At 44.6% G+C, this 23,708-nt stretch overlaps 1 protein-coding gene across 1 annotated transcript in view; it reads left to right on the top strand.

Moving 5' to 3' along the window:
• Window positions 1-23,708, top strand: part of LOC126482030 (multiple PDZ domain protein) — a 1,476,438-nt gene that overhangs the window by 746,274 nt on the left and 706,456 nt on the right. The window lies entirely within an intron of this gene.

Consider the following 23,708-nt stretch of genomic DNA (forward strand, 5'->3'; position numbering starts at 1 on the left):
CTGCATTCCTGGTAGCGGGAAAAAAACGCATCTTCGTCTCCTTGCTTCTTTGAGACAGCGGTATTTCTACACCTACATCTGTGGTCCGCTAGCCACCTCATGATCTGTGTCGGAGAGGTAACTCATTTTTTTACCCTTTTGTTATCATTCGCGGATGGTGTGCGGGAAGGACGTCCCTGATTTTGCCGTCAGTGTCTAACGCGGTGTGCGTTATCTGCCTGTAATTTTACTAGCTTAATTCTACAGAATTAAACGAAAAGTGAAGTGACTTCAGACTGTTCGCTTACTTTTCAAACAGTATAATGCCGACGGCAATGCGGGCTCGCTCATGTACAGCGCAAGCGCGTTTTATATATACGTAAAGCTGCGCTCTGAAAAAGAAGCTGTAATTATGTCAATGTATAAATTGCCGGTAGCGGCAGGTGTTCTTGGCCCTTGATTAAATGACCAAGATTCCGTGGGATCACTAGAAATAGTCGTAACTGAGTAACTGATTCGCATATGCTCAACATAAATTGTTTTAAAATCACAGTCGAGCTTCTCACAATTGTTCCTACCAGAGTTATTATTTAACTGCTGCTCTGTCGCAGCTAAATACTTTCTGGTGTTTGTCCTCGTGCGATGACGCGAACGTATTAAAAGAAACAGATATTCCCTCGGCACTAATTTCGCTTTGTTCGCCACAGTGCAACGAACGATGTCTGTACCACAGAATAAGATTCAATGAACTTCATTCTTTTTCAACACATATTTTTAATTATACGATTCTGCTGCACTACTGTGCGATAGGTTTTCGTAAACCGCCATGAAGGTTAAAATCATTAAAGACCATTGCAGTGGTCTCTTCATGGAATGTACAAATGGGTAACCTCCCACCCTTCCCAGAAGTATGTACGAGTGCAAGTCTCAAAATCAATAAAAAGGTTGCCTCTTCATGCCCCAAACATTGAGGCCTTGCATGTCTTTCTGCTTTTCGCTACTTTTTCTAATTTTTTACGGCCCTATAACACTCCCTCGAGCTACTCCCAAAATTTCTTTTACGTCTGACAATTTGTGGTAGATTTCTGTCTGTTACGAAGTTCTGAATAAATCACAAAGCTGGTCTGAAATTCTTTAGGCTTACATTTTGTTGATTAAGCGTCACTGCGGAATTATATTGAATCCATTCCGGAGGAACACAGCAACAACCTGCGTGCAAAGATTTAGTACCTTCTGGCGAGCTAAGTGGAAGAAGAACTAAGTTCGTTCTAGAGTTGCGAACTTTTAAGTGTAAAATGGTTCAAATGGCTCTGAGCACTATGGGACTTAACATCTGAGGTCATCAGTCCCCTAGAACTTAGAACTACTTAAACCTAACTAACCTAAGGACATCACACACATCCATGCCAGAGGCAGGATTCGAACCTGCGACCGTAGCGGTCGCGCGGTTCCAGACTGAAGCGCCTAGAACCGCTCGGCCACACCGGCCTGCTTTTAAGTGCAAAGATCCGTTTTGAGTTTTTAGGGGGTTCTCTCCATATAGTATGCAACGAAACGTCCTATCAAACTGTTTGGTGTGTTTATTTAACTTTATTAAATACTGATATATTTACTTTGAAAGATTAGGATGATAATGCCTTCTCGTACATCTAACCTGTCATTCTTCATCTTTTACATTACTTCGATTGCTGTATTACGTGACTATATATTGCAAGTCTTCCTTAGGTGAAGAAGTGTGTGTAAGATTTTAGGAAGGCTGCCTGTCCTTATCGCACAACGATTAATCTCCAGGTAGGTACAGCGAGTGTCTTCGTCTTTCATTTCGCCATCTCGTCATGTGTTTTCTTCGGGAATGGCTGTTTTCGGGGGCGTTCACACACTTCCATCTTCAGTTTTATCTTTTCAGACGGAAATTTGGTGACCGAGTGAGAGGAAACCCAAAATGTCATCACCGAACTCATAGTCACATTTAATCGCAAAAAAATCATCACTCAAAATTGCTTACGTTTCAGTACCACAAGTGAGCGACATAATACCGTATGGATTCAGAATCTGGAGATCCATCTCCCACTTGTCAACATCACACATTTGTTGCTAAACATTCGTTCATAAATTAAACAGAATTATAGCATCGCACGACATTATTGGAAGTGCAACGCTGAAATATTTGAGAATGAATTGGTTCTGTTCTACATCAAAGTTGTTATTTTGCACCAGTTGTAGTGCAACAAAAATAAGTTGAACTACCACATGCATAGATGACAGCTATTCTGAAATAACAAAATGTTGAAAAATAACGGTTTTTAACAATTTTCCCTTATTTTGCGCTCCACAGCTTTGTCACAATTATTAAATGACATCTTGAACACCGCCGAAAGCTCATATTCAAGCTAAAATAATAGGTTTGAGTGGTTTTCAAGAGCCAGTCATCGATGTTTAATTCTTTCACAGAGAATTACAGTTATGTCTTTCACGGATGCATGATGCAGACTGTGATTATATCCATAAGGATGTCAACTAAACCGGAGTTATTACGTTTGCATTGGTCCCCAAACCTGGCTTTCCGAAATCCTATTTCCTAGTACCATTTCTTGTTGGTCATGAGGAAACTTCGGTATCAGTTCCGAAAATGTGTTTTTGGAGCATTAAGTCGGGGCTGGTTTGTGACGTTCCTACATCCTTTTTAAAATGTTAGCTACTGTGGCCAAATCGATTTTATGTGTAATGATGGAAAAGAAGAAATAGTCTTTTAATCAGAAAGTTATTTTTTCCTATATAAATTTAAAAGAAGTGCACTTCATCATTATTAGACTGAAGGATATAAATAACGACTATAAATGTGCTGGCTACAAAAAAAAAATCGCACTAATTGGCAACAACTCGGTAATTTGTAATTTCCTCTACGCACTCTCTGTTTTAGTGACACAGGCTCCCGACAACCATACGAGGTGCGACAATAAAGTAATGAGACTGATGTGAAAAAAATGTTGCTTACTGTTTTAGTCAAGTTTAGTGTTCCAGAATGAGATTTTCACTCTGCAGCGGAGTGTGCGCTGATATGAAACTTCCTGGCAGATTAAAACTGTGTGCCCGACCGAGACTCGAACTCGGGACCTTTGCCTTTCGCAGGCAAGTGCTCTACCAACTTTTTTTTTATTTTTTATTTTTATTTATTTTTTTATTGGTACAAACTTAAATACAACAGAAATGCTATCCTTCGGCGAAAATAACACAAGACATTATACTCATACAAGGCGAGCAATTTTGTTTTTTATGAACAAGGTGTAGGAAAAAAAAGAATAATAATTCTGATGTAATCTAAGAGGTGTGAAGCAACATACAGTGGAGTGAGGGAAAGACCAGTGTTTTCTGGTGTAGTACATAAAAGAAAGGAGGCGCGTGTCCATGCGCCTACTCCACTGTGGGTTACAATGTAGAAAGTAGCGCGGGGAGTCTCAGATGTCAGCAGGGGGGGCGGGAGTGCTGTCGGCGTGTGGCACCATCCAACTGAGCGGGGGTGAAGTAAAGATCGCATGTAGGTAATTGGCGAAGAAGGCGCGGTAGCGCGGTCGGTGTTCGACTTCACTGTGGGCGGTTTGTAAGTACTGCCAGAAATCAAGGCGTGATTTGTCGCCATCATTATACATGTAGGTGATCGTCCATCCCTTGACCCATACAATCGCATGATTTTTGGTGTCGGGGAAATAAGTATTCTCAGGATGGATAAAAGTCCATGGGTCAATCGAGTTCGGCGGAACGCGGAGGTAACAGGCAACGAACTGTCGGGCAAGTTTCCGGACATCACTGGTGGCAGCACAAGTCAGTTGATGGACATCGTCATCCACGAGGTGGCAAATGGAACAAAGTGGAGAGTCCTTTAGTCCGATGGCGTGAAGACGATGATTTGTGGCGAATTTTTCATTTGAGACTTGATACCATGTTGCCCGGACGTTGGAGGGAAGAAAAGGCTGGTGGATGTGACGCCAAACCGTTGGCCACCGCGTGGACGGATGTCTCAGTTCGATATTGTTGCTGGATATGGAACGAAGGAGTGGGGTGTAAAAATCTTAAGGTCGAGGAGAACGCGTGGTCGGTAAGTGTGTGTGAGCATAACTGAAGTCGACGATGAAATCAGAAATGTGCGTCAGATGGTGTGTGATGTGTCCGACTGGTACTGGTGGTGTTGTGGTCGTGGGCACAAGAATTTCCAGCAAGCTGCGCGTAAGGGAGGTGCCCCCGTGCCACTGCTTGTGCATGGTGGACATGTACAAGGACGCCGCGCGGAGTCGCACATTGACAAGGCCGAGGCCCCCCGCTCTCGGGGGAAGGGTGAGCGTGTCGCGGCGGACATTAAAGAGCGTACCGGCCGTAAGGAAGTATCCGAAGGCAGCCTGGAGGCTGCGTCCAATAGTTGATGGCAGCGGGAGGACCTGTGCGATGTGGACCATTCTGGCCGCCACATGTTGATTGAGGTATTGGACACGTTGTAAAGAAACGAGTCGTCGGAGAAGATTTTGTTGCACCGTCGTGCGGATAGTTTGGAGTGCACGCCGAAAATTGATGGCAGCGGAGCGGCGCACGGTGGAGGTGAAAATGATACCAAGGTATCGTAGTTTTTGTACACACGGGAGAGGTGCTAAGTCGTCGTGTGAGAGGCCGCGTCCAATGGGCATCGCCGCGGATTTAGCCACATTCATGTTACTGCCCGCTGCAGTGCCGTACGTTGATATCAAATCAAGTACCGTGTGTGTTTTTCTCTCCGTGAGCGGATCAAGAGGAGGAGGTCGTCCGCATACGCACGACATCGAAAACTGTGCTGTCGCAAAGTGAGACCAGAAAGGTGGCTCGTCAACTCCCGATGAGTGGCTCCAGGCTTATGGCATAGAGTAGGGTCGAAAGTGGGCAGCCTTGCCGTACGGAACGCCGGATCGCCACTGGTCCCGCCACACGGCCATTAACCTGAATCAGCGATTCGGCGGTGCCGTACAGGCGCCGGATCACGTCGATAAAGGCTGGTGGAAAACCCATGCGGTTCATCACTGAGAACAGAAAAAGATGCCGCACTTTGTCGAATGCGCTGTCAAAATCAATGGCAACCACTGCGGCGCGGAGTCTGTACGCCGCTGCCAGTGCAATTAAATCGCGACATTCTCCTGTGGCCGTTTGTATATTAACTGTGCCGCCCGGAGTTGTCTGTTCCGGGGATAGAATGCTAGGCAGGATCTTGCGGCATCGCGTTACCAGTAGGCGTGTAAAAATTTTACAGTCTGCGTTAAGCAGAGTCAGGGGACGGTAATGTGCTGTCGTCACACCTGGTGTCGGTTTGTGGATGGGTATAATAATTCCCGTGACGAAGGACGGCGGTACGGCGTTCCCCATCGTCAGCAGTTCATGAAACATCGTTGTCCACCGTGACGCCATTAGTGTGGAGAAAGCGCGATAAAATTCTATCGGCAACCCGTCGACACCAGGTGACTTATTCAGAGCACCTTTTTTGATTGCATCGTGGATTTCGTCACTCGTAACGGGCTCCATCAGCTCGTCCGCTTCGTCGCTGGTGAGGGTGCGAGTTACGTGTGGTAACACAGACTCCTCAGCGTGGTTGTTGGTAGTCTCCTCCTGGTACATTGTGCGGTAGTGGTCGACAAAGGCACTGACGATTTCGGCCTGGCAAGTGACGTGCCGGCCGCGACAGGTGGTGATCTCGGTGATGAGTTGTTGTCGTCGATGTTTCCTATCGGAGGCGATATGATGCATGGTCGGATGTTCTTGTTCCGCCGAATCTTGACATCGGGTTCGCACCATAGCCCCCTACAGTCTACGGCGTGTCAAAGTTACAATTTGCGCCTTAATCCTGCTGCGTTCCCTCTGGGTGTCAGGGGTGGGCGGTTGGGCGTCCAGATCGCGGAGAACGGCGTAGAAATAGTCGGTAGTGTGCCGACGCCACATAGCAACTTCCTTTCCGTATTGAATCAAAGTACGTCGAATGGCAGGTTTGGCACATTCCAGCCACCAGGTCAAGGTCGTGCAGTATTTAGGTAAACGACGTTCACAGGTGGCCCATGTCTTGGTAACACGTTGAAGACATTCGGGATCATGAAGATGGGAGGTGTTTAGCTTCCACGGTGCACGACTACACCAGACCACTTGCTTGGGGAAGAGAATGTTGCAGATGTAGGCACAGTGGTCCGAAAAGGCCAGGGGCCAAAGTTCTGCACCTTGGACTGCAGGTGTGAGTTCCCGAGAGACGTAAATTCTATCGAGGCGGCTCGCGGAATGACTCGTCTGGTAATTATGTCCAGGCGCGTCGCCGTGCCGAACTTCCCAAGTGTCGCGGAGCGACAGATCTCGGACGACCAGACGCAGTTCTTGACAGGTGTTGTAGTGGGGCACTTGATCTTTAGGGTGCAAGACACAATTAAAATCACCCCCAAGCAAGTAATGGTCGCAGCGTCCAAGAAACAAAGGAGCGATTTCTTCTGAATAGAAGAGTGCCCTGTCGCCTCTGCGGGTGGAGCCTGACGGAGCGTAAATGTTGACGATACGCGTCCCCATGACGGTGACGGCCATGCCTCTGGCAGATGGAAGGTATGTGATATCGGCCACTGGAATGCCTTCTCTGGCGTAGATGGCTACGCCGCGTCCCATGTGGTCACCAGGAGAAGGATAAGTGTTATATCCCGCGACGTCTGGAAGTGTGGCCAAGTGTACTTCCTGTAGTAGTGCGATATCGACGTCCGACGCCCATATCATCTCTCGCAGCAGTTGAAGTTTCACGGGTGAGCTAATGGTGTTAGTGTTGATCGTCGCTATTCGGTAGGTTTGGAGCCGTACCCCGCCGTGGAGGGGAACTCCACCGGCGGAGGATGAAGAGGGGCGAGGCAACGGTGAGTCGTGCCGTACGCCACCTATCGGCGTTATCAGCGGCGTAACGATGCTTCCGTCTGGGGTAACTCTGTCCCCAGCGTGTGGTCCGGGTCCTCATCGACGTCCTCACTCCACACCATTGAAGGCGTTGTCGTTGTGATGGTCGTACGTTCCACTTCGGTCGTAGGGGCGGAGGACGTCTCGGCGGCAGTCGCATCGGTGGAGTCCATTGGTTCTGGAGCACCTGAGCGAGCCAGTAGAGTTGGCATCGACACAGCCACAGTCGGCGTCGTGTTGTCGTCATTCGTATCGTCGTGTGGGTTCTCCTAGGCCTCGTCGGGTCGGACGGCCGCTAGAGCATCAGGGGGAGGTGATCCGTCTCGTTCTGAGACCGTACGGCGCCTCCTCTTGCGCCTCTTAGGTGAACGTTGTTTACGGGTTCGCCCCTCCGTGTCGGAAGACGGAAGGGAGTCGCGTCGCTCTGAGAGGAAGGCCGTCGCGGGAACGTCAAATGAAGGGGCGTCCATATGTTCAGGCGGGTGGGTGTCGGAAGTCGTCGTTGTTGGTAGTGGCGCCGGAGTAACGTCAGGCTTTGAGCGCGACGTGTCGGCCCCGGCGGTATTCGTAGCAGCTGGAAGGGTCACCGGTACATAGTCCGATGGGCGGCGGCCGGTGGGAGGAGAAGAGAGCGCCGATGCGTAGGTGATCGGTAAAACCGTCGTCGGACCGGAGGTGCCACGGTAGCGGCTGGCAATTGGGTGATTCGTCGCTGTAGACACTCAGATCTGAGGTGGCCTCCTTTGCCGCACCCGGAACAGGTCTTAGGTTGGCCGTCGTATATGACAACCGCGCGGCACCCGCTAATTTGCAGGTAAGATGGCACGTGGCGATGGAGGTCGATGGTGATCTGCCGTACACCGTTAAGAACGGGGTACGTTTGAAATTGCGCCCAGCATTCGGCAGTGTGGGCATGTACAGTGCCATAGGGGCGGAAAGCCGCGATAACGTCTTCCGCCGGAAGCTCGAACGGGAGTTCGAAAACTCGTATGGTGCGCATTCCTAAGCCGGCATGGTCGACAGTGACCGCTCCGACATTACCGTCGGCGTGGCAAAGCGTAATCCATGGTTGGTGTCACGAAGTATTCTTTCACATACCGCGCCATTGACGACTTTGACGTACACGGTACTGCTTAATATCGACAAATGGATGCCCAAGATGTCAGAAGCTGGGATCTTAGCAACGTCGCGTAGGAAGCGTTCCACTTCCAAGGCCTTTGGTCGTGCGTAGTCGTTGCAGAAGTTGAATCGTAAAGTTGATTTTCGAAAACGGTTGGCCATGGTTCTAGTGCACGTAAGCGACACGTAAGTGACGGCCGCTGAAATGTGAACAACAGCGAGCGCGCGCGCTCCGCAGGCGGAAACAACAACACGTCCGCACTGCACGGCGGCGAAAGCCGGACTGAGGACAACTGAGCTACCGAAGCACGACTCACGCCCGGTACCCACAGCTTTACTTCTGCCAGTATCTCGTCTCCTACCTTCCAGGAAGTTTCATATCAGCGCACACTCCGCTGCAGAGTGAAAATCTCATTCTGGAAACATCCCCCAGGCTGTGGCTAAGCCATGTCTCCGCAATATCCTTTCTTTCTGGAGTGCTAGTTCTGCAAGGTTCGCAGGAGAGCTTCTGTAAAGTTTGGAAGGTAGGAGACGAGATACTGGCAGAAGTAAAGCTGTGGGTACCGGGCTTGAGTCGTGCTTCGGTAGCTCAGTTGGTAGAGCACTTGCCCGCGAAAGGCAAAGGTCCCGAGTTCGAGTCTCGGTCGGGCACACAGTTTTATTCTGCCAGGAAGTTTCAAGTTTAGTGTTGTCTCCTTCAAAGAAGTTCCCTTCTGACTGCGCACACTTTTCCAGCGCTTCTGCCATTGATGGTAACAGTTCTCGAACTCGTCTTCTGTAATATCCTCCAAGCCCCTCGTCACAGCTTTTTGGACATCTTGTGTTGTTTGAAAATGGTGTCCCTTGACCGCCCTTTTGACTCTTGGAAATAGAAAAAAGTCGCACAGAGCAATATCTGGTGAATAAGGTGGTTGTGGTAGTACTGAAATTTGTTTTGAGGTTAAAAATTGCTGTACTGACAGAGCAGTATGGAATGGCGCATTATCGTGATGCAGAATCCAATTATCAGCAATGTTGGCACGGACACGAAGAACTCTTTTACGAAGACTTTCTAATAATTCTTTGTAGTAATATTGGTTAACTTTGTCCAGGAGGCACCCACCCTTGGAATCAAAGAAGCACACAAGCATGCATGGTCGTCCACTGCAGTCTACATATTCAACATTCGTTCTGCCTTCACTAAACATTTTATGCCAACGAAAAACTTGAGCTCTTAACATAACCTCCTCTCCCAAAGCTTTCTGAAGCTTACCGTAAATTGTCGTCGCGTTTTCACCCAATTTAACGCAAAAAGAAATGGCATACCGTGCTATGCGGTTCGATTTCCGTGACGAGAGACACAAACACGTATTAACTTATTACATCACAACTCATGACTGAACAGTTGCATCGATGTGCCGCTTGGACTAAATGGTCCAAATGGCTCTGAGCACTATGAGACTTATTATCTGAGGTCATCAGACCCCTAGAACTTAGAACTACTTAAATCTAACTAACCTAAGGACATCACACACATCCATGCCCGAGGCAGAATTCGAACCAGCGACCGTAGCAGTCGCGCGGTTCCATACTGAAGAGCCTAGAACCGCTCGTCCACAGCCTGGTCAAAGATAATGCGCCTACGCAAGCCTGCAGGGTTGCCACATCTTGCAAAGAAAATAAGTCTCATTACTTTATTGTCGCACCTCGTCAATGGCTGGTGACAAATTTCACTGATTTAATGTGCAAGAACGGTAATATGTTCTTACTCACTTGAAGTTTTCTAGACATTACAAACCTCCAGGAATTGGAGAGCATTAATATCTCACTGGCGTCCACTCCGCACGTTTTTCCACAACGCACAAAAGCTAGTTTAGTATAACAAAACAGATCCGAATGCATTGGCGCGGATAAGATTTTCAAGCATCTCTTCTTGTTCAGTCTCCCCTTCCTCACGAGCTCACCTACATTCATAACATAACACAACAGAACTACGAAGTACTCATAACCACACTTCGTTTTTACTGGCGTAATTGGAACAGCTGATTTGCAGACATCATTAGTGTAAAATAATGGTTTTCAACCTTTCTGTGCTGGCCGCTGTGGCTGAGCGGTTCTAAGCGCTTTAGTCCGGAACCGCGCTGCTGCTACAGTCGCAGGTTCGAATCCTGCCTCGGGCATGGATGTGTGTGATGTCCTTAGGTTAGTTAGGTTTAAGTAGTTCTAAGTCTAGGGGATGGGTAGATCACATAACTAATGAGGAGGTATTGAATAGGATTGGGAAGAAGAGAAGTTTGTGGCACAACTTGACTAGAAGAAGGGATCGGTTGGTAGGACATGTTTTGAGGCATCAAGGGATCACAAATTTAGCATTGGAGGGCAGCGTGGAGGGTAAAAATCGTAGAGGCAGACCAAGAGATGAATACACTAAGCAGATTCAGAAGGATGTAGGTTGCAGTAGGTACTGGGAGATGAAGAAGCTTGCACAGGATAGAGTAGCATGGAGAGCTGCATCAAACCCGTCTAAGGACTGAAGACCACAGCAACAACAACAAGTCTAGGGGACTGATGACCTCAGATGTTAGGTCTCATAGTGCTTAGAGCCATTTGAACCAACCTTTCTGAGACAGTCAGCCCTGAGTGAAATCAGATGTTAATTAGTATCCACCTACACCTCCCCTCACCCGCTCCCGCCCCCCTCCCGACCTACTTACCTTCACTATCATAAATATTAGCCCCCAATAAGCTTTAGAATAAAAAAGAATTTCCAGTGAAGATATTTATTTTAAAATGACGAAAAATAAATGATAATTAATTTTTGTAGATGTTTCATTAAACCATGAACTAAGGAGTTACTACCGAGACTGAGGGCCCACACTAGTTACAAACCATGGATCTCTGCACCACTCCTCTACCTAGTGACACTTGCTTCAGCCACAGCCTGCATCCTCGTTTAAAATCAATCAAGTTGAAATGTGTGCACCATATTTACCGTTTGTTAATCATCGGATTGCTGCACTCTTTGCTTCTGAACTGTCAGAAAATGGAACACGTCGGGCTGCTGATGCTTTACATCTGACCACTGCTACTAATGTAATAGCTTGTGCTGTCAATTAGTTCGTTTATGTATTGCGATGTGGATAATGAACAATTTCTGGTCCATTGGGGGACTACCTACATCTCGCAGAAGGCATTTTCTAGAGGTATTTAAGAATATTTGATACATATGTTTCAGTTTTATTGTAGTTCATGATACAAGGCGTGTGTGTAATTGATGGACTGTGTGACGAAGTAGCTGTTCGTTTCTCTAGCTGAAACTTCCACCACATTGTGTTATTCATTAATGCTAGTATTTGAAAAACTGTAATTATTGGTGACGTACCTAACTGATATTACAGTCTCACGAAATAGTGATGATAATAATAACAATTGCCTTTTTAAAAAATTCAGTTTCGTGGCAAACACTGTCGAACCCTTTCGTTTATACTCTCCAGAAAATTAAATTTTATCCCTTAGGGGGTAAGTACACCAGGCTGGCAACCACTGGTGTAAAAAAGCTGACACTCTTAAAACCGATATTTGATCGAGGTGGCAAAATCGATTCAGGCCTAACATGTAGACACGACAGCAGACCTCGGTATACGACATTCTGTTTCGTCTTCCCGTGTTGTGTGACATACGCCATCGGAATGATAAAATGCGTTGAATACAACTATGATTATGAAGTATGGTATCTGTTGCTGCACTATCTCACCAGCCTGTAAATTCTCTACTAGCAGTCTATTATCACAATGTAATTAGTTTTCGGTATTATCATCAAATATCAGCCTCTGTGATATCTCCTTCTTAAGTGCTCACTGTTGAAATTATAATTTTACCTTCCATACAAGTCCTTTACTACCTATAATATTCCAGTTATATAAAACAATCAGCATATGATACAGTCTTTGCAAAACACTTGTGATTTCGTCTCGTGTCTTCCCTGTGAACTATAACTCCGTTACATCCAGACTCGACAAACTCTACACTGTTGACTCTGATAAAGTTCGAAGAGAATCAATGGCGGAAGAAAGGGTACAACGCCCCTGACTACGGTGAGGAGTAGCTTACCGTATTCACAGGTAAAATGTGCATATAAGGAAGGAAAAAATCTTTAATACCTAAACAGTGTATCTCACTGATATTTTCTTGCGGAGGCTTGCGGTCTTGCATCGATATCTTTGGCAGTTCCCGTCACAAAGACGCTGGTTGTGCGAAAGTGGTACCCATTACGCCGTCACAAGGCCCATTCAGCCAGAGTTCGACGTAATTGATGGTGTCTCTGGGTCACTGTGTGTGTGTGTGTGTGTGTGTGTGTGTGTGTGTGTGTGTGAGAGAGAGAGAGAGAGAGAGAGAGAGAGGGAGGGAGAGAGAGAGAGAGAGAGAGAGAGAGGGAGGGAGGGAAAGTGAGAGAGAGAGAGAGAGAGACTCAAAGCAGAGAAACGGCAGTTTGTGAACGAGACTGGCTCTTAATCAGCTGAACGCTTCGGAATCATTTTACTTTGCCTTTGACAAGAAACCCTCCTACAGAATGCTCCGTAATTACTGTAAGAGCTTGTGAGATATGAATTTCGATCGGATATGATGTATACCTGATGAAAATATCTATTACAAACTTGCTTAATGTTGGTGAAGCGTAATTTTGTTAAATGCAAGTAGTTGCCATCTTCTTCTTATTATTATTCTTCGAAAAAGTAGCCTATGTCGCATGAGCATCTCTCCATTTATTAGTAAGTCCTGGCATTCTGTGCTGTATACAGTAATGATTTATCGACACTGTGCACACCACATGAAAACGACTAACAGCTTTGCAGCTAAGATGAGTATCTTATTGCACTGTTTTGTTTATCATATGAGTGTTTCAGATTAATTGCTAATGGCTGGGATAAACGTGAGAGTTTTTTGCTCTCAGACAATTTGGTACTCTCTGACAGTTTGTTACTCTCAGCTAGTAATCGCAGAATTATTTACACTAGGGGCGAATTTTGACTGGTAGTTACTGTCTAATAGTTCCTTACAAGTATTTTCTGTTAGCGCTTGAACGTCTTGCAAGAGCAAACGTTCACGCACAATAGGGTGAGAGTGTCTGTGAGCGCTCAGAGATCAGTCTCCGCTAGATATTTCTGTCGTAGTTCTGTGCGTGAAGGATAAGGTTGCTATGGAAGAGCGTCGAACAGCAACTGCACTTTTAATACTTTGTGGCAAAGAAAAAACGCAAACGATCGTAATCGTGTTGAATAAGAGAGCGGATTAGGCGGCAGGATGATTGTGGAGCGTGCAAGATTCTTATTGTAGAGCTTGTGATGGAAAGTTCACAACAATATCGAAATTCTACGAGAATGGCAGCCATGGAGAAGGAAGAAATGCTCTTTATACTTGGAAATTGCCAACTGGATACTATTAGGCATAAATCCGTTAGTGTTAAAAACAGGCTGCTAATATTCCTAGCATCAGCTACGTTTATTCTCTTTAATACTCGTATTTGCTTAAGTAATAATTACGATGAAATAACATTACACCAATTTCATTTTGTTTCTCAAAGATGTTCAGAAGCCAAATAGGGAGGATATCTGATAAGTGAAGCATTTATTTGAACGTTTTTACTCGTATTGACTTAAGGGACCACTCGTAAATTCCCTAAGGTGCGTTCTTCAACACCCATTGTAATAATACAGTCAGTGAATACCAGGTCATATAAAATTAGAGCTACTGGATTATTTGTAATTAAATGGGAGTTTTCCGAGTTCCAAAAAGATTACGTACTTTCAAACATAACTTCACTCGTTTCTCTGTGTTCATTGATCTATGTTGTAAAACTACTTTGCTTGATTCCTTGAATTGTGGATATTCTTGTGAAATTCTTTTGGTGAGGTGTTAAAAGTTGTGGTCATTTCAGCCAACAAACTTTGCTTCATATCTCAATTCCCAGTAACTGTACATTCCATAACGCTTGTGTTTCCTCTTTTATTATTGTGGTGTCACCGCCAGACACGACACTTGCTAGGTGGTAGCTTTTAAATCGGCCGCGGTACGTTAGTATACGTGGGACCCGCGTGTCGCCACTATCAGTGATTGCAGACCGAGCGCCGCCACACGGCAGGTCTAGTCTAGAGAGACACCCTAGCATTCGCCCCAGCTGTACAGCCGACTTTGCTAGCGATAGTTCACTGACTACATACGCTCTCATTTGTAGAGACGACAGTTTAGCATAGCCTTCAGCTACGTCATTTGCTACGACCTAGCAAGGCCCCATATTCAGTTACAATGTCTTCTGAACAGATAATATTGTTACTCATGTACCGTTAAGAGCGAAGTTCATCATTAATGGATTAAAGTTAAGTGCCAGACCTCACGTCAGTATAATCCTTCCCTCCTCACGCCACCCTGCATGAGCTAAACGCGTGCATTTCGGCCTCCTCTCGTAACACGGTGTTGGCTCTTCTGCCAACACAATTATTATTATCGTATGCATCAATTACAGTAATACACATTTAGCAAAACAAAGAAATATATATATAAAAATGAACATGTGAAATTATATACAGTACACAAGTTTTAAAACGGCTCATACTACACTCGGATGTTGATGGACTCTATCCGGCGGAGTGCCTCGTGGGATGCTTGATGGAGCTTCTAAATGCCACCAGGGAAGCATCTGATTGGACATTCATTCACAATGTGGATCATTGTTTGGGTGTCACCACAGTCACATACACTGTCACTTGAAAAGCCCCACTTGTGCATGTCCGATATCTGTTTAACTGCACCCACACTTCCCTTGGTTGGTGGAAGCCTGCAACTGGAACTGTAGGATTGTCTACAAGTTCGTGGTTTCGGGTTCTTGTAGCTTGCTACTCACGTTTCCACTCTGCGTCCTGGTCGAATCCTGTGGATTGCATTTGGACTCCCATTTCGTATGCTGGTCTTCTAGATTTGAGGCGTTTCCTGGGCAGTGATAGCAAATCGTCATGGAGAGAGACCGAGTTGTTTTCAGAAACTTGCCGACAGAGGTTGTAAAGAGCAGCCTTTCGACGGGGGCTGGTGGACAGATGTTTGGAAACACTGGTAGCCAGCAAGTAGGTGTAGACCGGACTGTACCTCTAATTACTCTCATAACTGAGTTCAGTTGGACGTCTACTTTCAATACGTGGGCGCTTCGGAGCCAAACTGGTGCACAGTATTCTGCTGCAGAGTATACCAGTGCAAGGGGTGCTTCTCGGAGGACTGATGTGGTTGCTTCCCATGTACAGCCTGCCAGCTTTCTCACAAGGTTCACTCGTGTATGTATCCTCTTGGCCAAGTTGGAAACGTGTTTGTTGCATGTCAAAGTTCTGTCCAGAGTGACTCCTAGGTATTTTGGGCTTTCGTTGTATCTGACTGTGCCAGGAAGGCCGAACTGTGGACTGATCATTGCTGATGAAAGGCGATTAGAGAGGTGGAACAGGCTTACCTAGATTTTAGAAACATTTGGTCTCAACCCGAAACTACTACTCGTACAAACTAATTGAACTAATTAAATTTACAACTTCGTCCTGGATCCACTTCCTGGCAGCTTTCTTCATTACTTTTTTTGCCTACGCATCGCTGACATTCATTCACAGTTGGTCTTTATCGCGACCAGTTATGTCAACTGTTCCAACAATGCCAGTTTACGTTTATACAGTAGTTCGTTGCAGTGTTAATGCCGAGCGCTAGTCTTCCGTTCATATTTTTAAATTAACGTGGTATCGAGTCTCTTTGGTGACCATTTTTTATTTGTGTTTGTTAATTTTATATAATATATCTTACCAAGATGTGGCAGTGTACAGATCGAGAAATACGTTAGAAATCTGGGACGGAATATGGCCAATCAGCACTCACCGAGTTCTCTCGGATCTCCTGACAATGGGTTAGAAACAATTTCAGCCGCAATAAAACATGTATTGACAATGGTTACCGGCTTTGGACAGAATGTGACCATCTTCAGACCCTTTATGCCATGACCTCGCGGTGGTGGGGAACGGAGCAGGTTTTATGTCTCCACAAGCAATTGATGTTCGTGGAGTCATAAAAACTGCTCCGCTCTCCGCCACCGCGTACCGTCATGTTATAAATGGTCTGAAGATGGTCACATTCTAACCGAAGTCACTAACCATCGTCAATGAATGTTTTATCGTGGTCGAGACAGTTGTAATCCATTTTAAAGTATTTTTAGCCAGACCGCTCTTTCTCCACGAGAAATGTTTTTAAAAAAATACAGTTTTTCTTGTCAGCTAGCAGCGACGTGCATCTTTCGATAGCTGGAAGCTGCCGTCTACTCGAGATGTCTAAACTCGCAGAGCGCGACTGTCCAAAATCATGCCCCACTATCGGACATTGCGGACGCGCTGTCTCCCGGCGCTGTTTGCACGTCACGTTGTTGTTGTTGTAGTTGTGGTCTTCAGTCCTGAGACTGGTTCGATGCAGCTCTCCATGCTACTCTATCCTGTACAAGCCTCTTCATCTCCAAGTACCTACCGCAACCTACATCCTTCTGAATCTGCTTAGTGTATTCATCTCTTGGTCTCCCTCTACTATTTTTACCCTCCACGCTGCCCTCCAATACTAAATTAGTGATCCCTTGATGCCTCAGAACATGTCCTACCAACCGGTCCCTTCTTCTTGTCAAGTTGTGCCACAAACTTCTCTTCTCCCCAATCCTATTCAATACTTCCTCATTAGTTATGTGATCTACCCATCTAATCTTCAGCATTCTTCCTCAGCACCACATTTCGAAAGCTTCTATTCTCTTCTTGTCCAAACTATTTATCGTCCATGTTTCACTTCCATAAATGGATACACTCCATACAAATACTTTCAGAAACGACTTCCTGACACTTAAATCTATACTCGATGTTAACAAATTTCTTTTTTTCAGAAACGCTTTCCTTGCCATTGCAAGTCTGCATTTTAGATCCTCTCTACTTCGACCATCATCAGTTATTTTGCTCCCCAAATAGCAAAACTCCTTTACTACTTTAAGTATCTCATTTCCTAATCTAATTCCCTCAGCATCACCCGACTTAATTCGACTACATTCCATTATCCTCGTTTTGCTTTTGTTGATGTTCATCTTATATCCTCCTTTCAAGACACTATCCATTCCGTTCAACTGCTCTTCCAAGTCCTTTGCTGCCTCTGACAGAATTAAAATGTCATCGGCGAACCTCAAAGTTTTTATTTCTTCTCCATGCATTTTAATACCTACTCCGACTTTTTCTTTTGTTTCCTGTACTGCTTGCTCAATATACAGATTGAATAACATTGGGGAGAGGCTACAACCCTGTCTCACCCCCCTCCCAACCACTGCTTCCCTTTGATGTCCCTCGACTCTTATAACTGCCATCTGGTTTCTGTTCAGATTGTAAATAGCCTTTTGCTCCCTGTATTTTACCACTGCCACCTTCAGAATTTGGAAGAGAGTATTCCAGTCAACATTGTCAAAAGCTTTCTCTAAGTCTACAAATGCTAGAAACGTAGGTTTGCTCTTCCCTAATCTAGCTTCTAAGGTGAGTCGTAGGGTCAGTATTGCCTCACGTGTTCCAACATTTCTACGGAATCCAAATTGATCTTCCCCGAGGTCGGCTTCTACTAGTTTTTCCATTCTTCTGTAAAGAATTCGCGTTAGTATTTTGCAGCTGTGACTTATTAAACTGATAGTTCGGTAATTTTCACATCTGTCAAGTATTACTCGCAAAAGCTGTCAGGGAATGAAAAACTGTCACATGTATTAGACGTAGCATATCATTTATTTATTTTAACAGATCTGTAGATGTTCAGTAGACACGACTCCGGTGATCTCTGTAAAAATTAGTGCGACGATAGACTGCACTGAACGACATTATTGGAATATTTAAATCTAGGTGTACTTTTTTTTGTAGTGGCGTGAACTATTTTTTCTGCGTCCTAGTTTGTTCATTACACCGTGTCACCTATGCTGATCGTCTTTCTCGGGTAAATTTCGCGTAACGAACCTGTGACGATTGATACGTGGTTTTGTACATTAACGAGACGCGTCAGCAAGGTAAAACGGAGCGCTATCTACTTGGCACAAGAATCGCGTGCCGGCATCGATCGAATAACTCTTCCAAATATGACCTGTAGGTGCTTTCGCGTGCAGACAAAGCGAGATGAGGCAAAAAGCCCGTCTTGGAGAAGTTACGTAATGGACAACATCTCGACTAAGAAAACAGGATCGGATGTTACAGTTTCGCAGAAACAAGGAAAACGAAATCAAATATTTTTTGCAGATATCGTAAACTTAAATGCTCTGTCAACCCTGCCGCAATCTAAGTGTGTCCCCATGTTGTACGTAATACATTTAACCCACAGTTTCCGCAAGCGACTGTAAAGAACTTTTCAGTCCACAAGAGGCAGATTGAATCGCTCGAGTCTTTCGTGACCCCATCGTTGATATCCAGGCAACAAAGGGAGGGTCACAGAAATATGATGAGTCTCAACGACCTCTTCTTGATAGCGTTTTTATCAAGCAATTTGTCCAACTTATCTTTGTAGAACTTTCGAGCATGTTGTTATGTGTCCCCGAGTGGTGGTTCGCTTCTTAATGTTGTGGACAGGAGATATGTCGAACGGAAAAACTGCATTTGAAATCCTCAGGCACTATTGCGATATCTGAATGAGGCTCCATACTTGCGCCTTCACCTAAGCAAGATGGATATTATCACATGTAACCTAAAGACGCGAGTGGCAAAAGACATGGTTCTAACAGTAGCTAAGGCTTTTCGTTTTAGCATATCATTGTGAAATTTCTTTAAGCTACTCTTAAGGACACGAAAAGGCTACGTACCTGCTAAGGTTTTATAGTCGAGAACAAACACCAGTTCGTACAAAACTCGACGTTGAATCTACCCAATTTGAATGATAAGGTCTAACTATTCATTACTAACTTCTAGAAAAGAGTTACAGTGCTGGGCGATAGGCCGACCCTTTTGGATAAGAGTGGCCATATTTACAACTATGTCCGTTTTTCACCTTCTCCGCTAATACACAATAATTGTAAACTTCCCGTTTCAAATGCGTGGGGAACATGGTTTTAAAAATGATATTTAGTTTATCAGAAGCACTGCAGGCCAATTTCACTCTTCCGTTTATATCTTTTTTCGCTTTGTCTTCATTGACAAGGTCACCAACAGTATCCATGACTTCACTGTTAACGATTGCAGTTTTCTTTTCGCTGAGATGATTGCAGTCTTATGTACGAGCCTACCTTCAGCCGTAGTTTAGAGGACGGTTGTCATGCATAGGTAACCAAGGAAAATATGTAACAAAATTAATAGTGGATTTTCAGTGTAACGTGAACGTTATCTTTTCCATTTCACCATAATAGACACAGAACTCCTCAATATTGGCTGTTAATGAAATATTTATAAAATAATAAAATAAAAAAGTGTCATAGGCCCATTCAAGGGGACGGGTTTCCTTCATTGGGCCATGCAGTTTCCATGTATGGGCTATAGTATAATAGCTGTTCTGCGCACGTCTAAATAAGTGTCAATACATTTCATATGGAAGCTTTTGTCGGCATCTGAAAGCGAATTAACATGTATTCTAAAGCTAGAAGGCAAGATGTCACCTTCGAAGGAAAAAAAACTGAATGTAAAAACGCAAACTGTTAGAAAACGTACAGTGAAAATAATTACTTGCAATTTGTTTATAGTGGCCTGCTTAGGCTTAAGATTAGACAAAATTCAATTTGAGGTCATTCGTTTAAGGCATCTCGCACTGCATCGCTTAACAATACTTAAGCTCCGTCCACAGCACGTAACATTGTAATTTTAATATGTCAAAATGGCCTGAATTGCTCGTACTTTCAAATAGTGGCTGAAAAAATTTAATCACTGTTACCATATCACTACGACGTGTCGGTCGCTAATACTAGTCAATTACTAGACCGCCAATTTACTTTTATTCGCCGTTGCTTTGTGTCTTCGTGGATATATATATATATATATATATATATATATATATATATATATATATATATATATATATATATATATGTGTATATATAGTGTGTGTGTAAGGGGGGAGAGGGGCTCTTTGAAATTTCCAATCAATCTCGAAGAGTTAATGTGGGGGTATTCTCAAGTTACCTTGCAGTCATAGCTTTTATGACGAGACGACGAAAAATGCGTTTGATATAGCGCGAACGTAAGCTCCAGGCTACGCTGCAGATTAGTCTGTTAGCAGAACATTTATTTCGCATATATATTCGTTATCTTCGACAATTCACAACCAGATTCTCACCTTCCAACATAACCTAGACTTCCGGCTACGCTACAGACGTCTCTTATCACACCCAAGATTTCAGGGTCAGGGAGTTGCGGGAGGGGGCCTCTACTCCCACACACTAGCCGTACGCAGTTTTGTTCATATAGATATGCCCAAATAATTGCAGTGATTTTGGCAGATATCTGTGAATTTAATATTAAAATGGGCATTTACACAAAGTAAAATACTGTTGTCCTTTGAAATGCAGAAAATTGATGAAGTATATAAGCACAGCATTTCACTATACTGAACTGGATTACAGGAAGTGAGTAATATATGAGTAAGATTGTTGCAGGGAGAGAGTGTTTGGAAAGGATGTGGCCTGAAATCGTAGTTGGAGGACCCTGAGTCAAGTTTGTGCAAAGGCAGGGGGAAAAAATAGGGGAGAGGGGGAGCTTAGGTGGAGAGGAAGAGGAATATTCTCCTACACCTGGAAGGAAGGGTAGATTTCAAGGAGGATTTCGTGTTCACGTTGGAAGATGTGGAATAGGATATGGAGAATGTCTAGATGTGAAGTTGGGCGCATGTGTTGGTAATCTCTACGCAGAATCCAAGGGTTGGAAATCAAGGGTGAAAACGGTGGGGTGATTGGCGTCCAGTTGAGGGAATTGTAGCACATCCGAATGTTATCAGTGTGTGTGTGTATGTGTGTGTGTGTGTGTGTGTGTGTGTGTGTGTGTGTGTGTGGCGGGTTGGGGGGGGGGGGCGTAATTTATGAGTTCATACAGGATCCTAGGGGGGAAGAGGAGTAAACAGGTATGAGACGTAATGCAGAGTGCATGGCGTTCAGGGATTTTATAGGGAGAGATAGAATTTTTGTTGAACTAAAATCCATGCGACATTGACATAAGAGAAGATTGGTCACATTATGGCTTTTTTGGCGTGAAATATGGACAGGTTAGTAGTTCTAGTCTATCATGAGCTTTATGTTGAATGGTTCGTAAGGGCAGTTTGTATGTTCGTTTACGGTCGTGAGTTAGTCCAAGGTATGTTGGTGTGTTCTTTAATTGGATAGAATATTTCTTCATGGTGAGGTAGAAGTCACGCGGAGGGTTAGTTCTGCGATTTATTGCGTAACTATTGGAAGGACTGATCCTGTGAACCACTGGTTGCATCAGGAGATAAATTGGTTGACATCGATTTGAAGAGATCGTTGTGATGTCCAGAGGGTGATGTATGTCACATCTATTAAAAAAGGATTCATTAGGTTAACAGTTCAAGCAGTTCTAATGGTAAAGGGCCTGCGGGACGTCGCGGAGTCGAATCGTAGTCGGACTGCGGAAACTTTCAAGACTGCCTATAATCTAGCCTTTACCTCTCAGCCATATGAGGAGTTGCAAGGATCGAAACGCGTTCAGATTCCACGTTAAACTGTAGGTTCCCTTTCCAGCTGGATAAATGGGATAGATGAGGGACAAACAAGTAGGTGAAGTGGCGTCCAATTGAAAGAATTGCCTTCGTCCATTGAGGCCCATGAAATTAAAATTAGCTCAAGCAAAGGAATTTAGGCGTGGGCAACAGTTCCACTATATTCTATTGTTGCTCACCAGGCATAAATTAGATTTTAGGCCATCTTCAACCTGAGTGTGAGAATGAACGTGCAGGTAGACGCCTCCATTACCAAAGTGATTTGTGAGCACCCCGAGAAACAATCACACGGTACCTCGTTAAAGTGATCTACGAACGCACACCCCTCCAACACACCTACTGCACAGATTTTGTTTCGAAATATCGGTATGCGTGAAATTGCTGCGTTAACGTTATTAGATATGCTCGAATATTGTATAGAAGAGTATGGATTCAAGGGCGGTTAACATGTTGAAAAGAGAGCCTTAAAATTTTCAATTTCTTGTGGACAAAATAGCAAAAACATTTGGAAAAAGAATCATAATTTTAACATTTGGACAATTGATCATATTTTAACTCCTCATATATGTTAAATACTTTATTCCTGGCAAGGAATTGATCTCTGATACCTGAAGATCACAGTCAGCATCTTCCAGATGTGCTATCCACATATGAGCAGTTAAGATTCTCAGAGTCTGACTTAATTGCTACCATACCTTCCAAATTCATCTCGACAACTTCAACGTAATAGGTGCAGACAGACACTGCCTCTTGTTGAGGTAAACGTCTGCAGAGATTTTTATTCCAATCCAAGCCTTAGAACCAAAGACTTAGGGCAGCACTTGTAACCACTGATGCGCCGTTTGCTGAAATTTTATTGCAATAAAAAAAATTGCAGCAGAATCAAAAAATATTTTAAGTAGATCTTTAACGCCCTGGTGCTTTGAAAGAGAATGTTTTCATAGCTCCCATTTTCTGATGCAAAAACCCACCAGGTACAAGGTACTTGAGCGTCAGGAACCTCTATCCCAGCCGGCCGAAGTAGCCGTGCGGTTAAAGGCGCTGCAGTCTGGAACCGCAAGACCGCTACGGTCGCAGGTTCGAATCCTGCCTCGGGCATGGATGTTTGTGATGTCCTTAGGTTAGTTAGGTTTACCTAGTTCTAAGTTCTAGGGGACTAATGACCTCAGCAGTTGAGTCCCATAGTGCTCAGAACCATTTGAACCTCTATCCCAATATTGAGTCTGAGTGCTTAGGTTTTCCACAACGACAGTGCGTTGACTCACATTTTTCACAGCCTTCGTGATACTGGTCGTTTTGTAATTTGCCGTCCACAGTCTAAAATGCTCCAGAACGATAAATTTTTCGTTCTGACCGGAAAAACTTGTGCCGCACTGACATTTGTGTCCAGCGTACTGTAGTAGTGGGTAATGCGAGAACTGAGAAGTTTTAGATTCCAACGAGTTCTCGAAGACAACTCTAGCATTCGAAAAGCACATCTGATAAGAAGACTTACAACTGCATTTTGTGGATAGACTCGTGTCAGCAGCATCCCAGACCACGAGGGGAACAGTTAGTGGTGCACTAAGTACACACTGTAAAGAGGCGTACGGAGTGTGTGTGTATGAAGATGTGGTTTGGTACATTCGTAAAGCCGGTCGTTCTGGCCGACTGGTTCTAGGCGCTTCAGTCCGGAACCGCGCTGCTGCTACGGTAGCAGGTTCGAATCCTGCCTCGGGCGTGGATGTGTATGCTGTCCTTAGGTTAGTTGGATGTAAGTGGTTCTAAGTCTAGGGGACTGATGACCTCAGATGCTAAGTCCCATAGTGCTCACAGCCATTTGAACTTTTTTTTTTTTTTTTTCATTCGTAAAATTTCCCAGATCTTGGCTGTGTATTCGTTTCCCTTCGTTTCCATCCGCTTCTTACTATGGGAGTTCGGGTGACAACTCTCACTTGTTCACTTGTTGTACAAGAGAGACAGAGAGAGAGATAGAGAGAGAGAGAGAGAGA

This window comes from Schistocerca serialis, chromosome 5 (genome assembly GCF_023864345.2).
Source record: "Schistocerca serialis cubense isolate TAMUIC-IGC-003099 chromosome 5, iqSchSeri2.2, whole genome shotgun sequence".
In the NCBI taxonomy this organism is placed as follows: Eukaryota; Metazoa; Arthropoda; class Insecta; order Orthoptera; family Acrididae; genus Schistocerca; species Schistocerca serialis.